Below are 1,218 nucleotides of genomic sequence, written 5' to 3'. Positions count from 1 at the left end.
CTTGGCTGGCTGTTAAGCCATGCCAAACCCTTTGATTGGAGCTTTAAGACTAACATGGTAAGATTCCTGGAATTCATATTAAAAATTTTGGAATCCTTATTTTTCCTTTTTCTAAATAACTTTTCGAAAAATATAAAATAAAAATCCAAAAAAATTAGAAAATCATAAAAATCAAAAAAAAATATTTTTGTGTTTCTTGTTTGAGTCTTGAGCCATGTTATAAGTTTGGTGTCAATTGCATATGCATCTTGCATTTTTTCGAAAAATCATGCATTCATAGTATTCTTCATGATCTTCAAGTTGTTCTTGGTAAGTCTTCTTGTTTGATCTTGATGATTTTTTGTTTTGTGTCTTTTCATGTTTATCATATGCATTCTTGAATTCTTAGTGCGTAAGCATTAAAGAATTATAAGTTTGGTGTCTTGCATGTTTTCTTTGCATTAAAAATTTTTCAAAATTGTGTCTATGATGTTCATCTTGACATTCATAGTGTTCTTGGTGTTCATCTTGACATTCATAGCATTCTTGCATGCATTCATTGTTTTGATCTAAAAATTTCATGCATTGCATCTTTTTAGTGTTTTTCTCTTGCATCATAAAAATTCAAAAATCAAAAAAATATCTTTCCTCTTTTCTCTCATCAAATTCGAAAATTTGGATTGACTTTTTCAAAAATTTTTAAAATCAAGTTGTTTCTCATGAGTCAAATCAAATTTTCAATTTGAAAATCTTATCTTTTTCAAAATCTTTTTCAAAAATCAAATCTTTTTCAAAATTCTTAGTTATTTTCGAAAATTAAAAAAATATTTTTCAAAAATCTTTTTCTTATTTTTATATCAAATTTTCGAAAATAATATAATCAATTAATGTTTTGATTCAAAAATTTGAAGTTTGTTACTTGCTTGTTAAGAAAGATTCAAACTTTAAGTTCTAGAATCATATCTTGTGATTTCTTATGAATCAAGTCATTAATTGTGGTTTTAAAAATCAAATCTTTTTCAAAAAACTAATTTCTATCATATCTTTTCAAAAAAAAAAAATCTTCTTATCTTATCTTTTTCAAAATTTGATTTCAAAATATCTTCTCTAACTTCCTAACTTCTTATCTTTTCAAAATTTGTTTCAACTAACTAACTAACTTTTTGTTTGTTTCTTAACTTTTTCAAAACCACCTAACTAACTCTCTCTCTCTCATTTTCAAAAATATCTCCCCTCTTT

The sequence above is a fragment of the Arachis hypogaea genome, chromosome 14 (genome assembly GCF_003086295.3).
Source record: "Arachis hypogaea cultivar Tifrunner chromosome 14, arahy.Tifrunner.gnm2.J5K5, whole genome shotgun sequence".
In the NCBI taxonomy this organism is placed as follows: domain Eukaryota; kingdom Viridiplantae; phylum Streptophyta; class Magnoliopsida; order Fabales; family Fabaceae; genus Arachis; species Arachis hypogaea.
Note: the sequence above shows the minus strand (reverse complement) of the source record.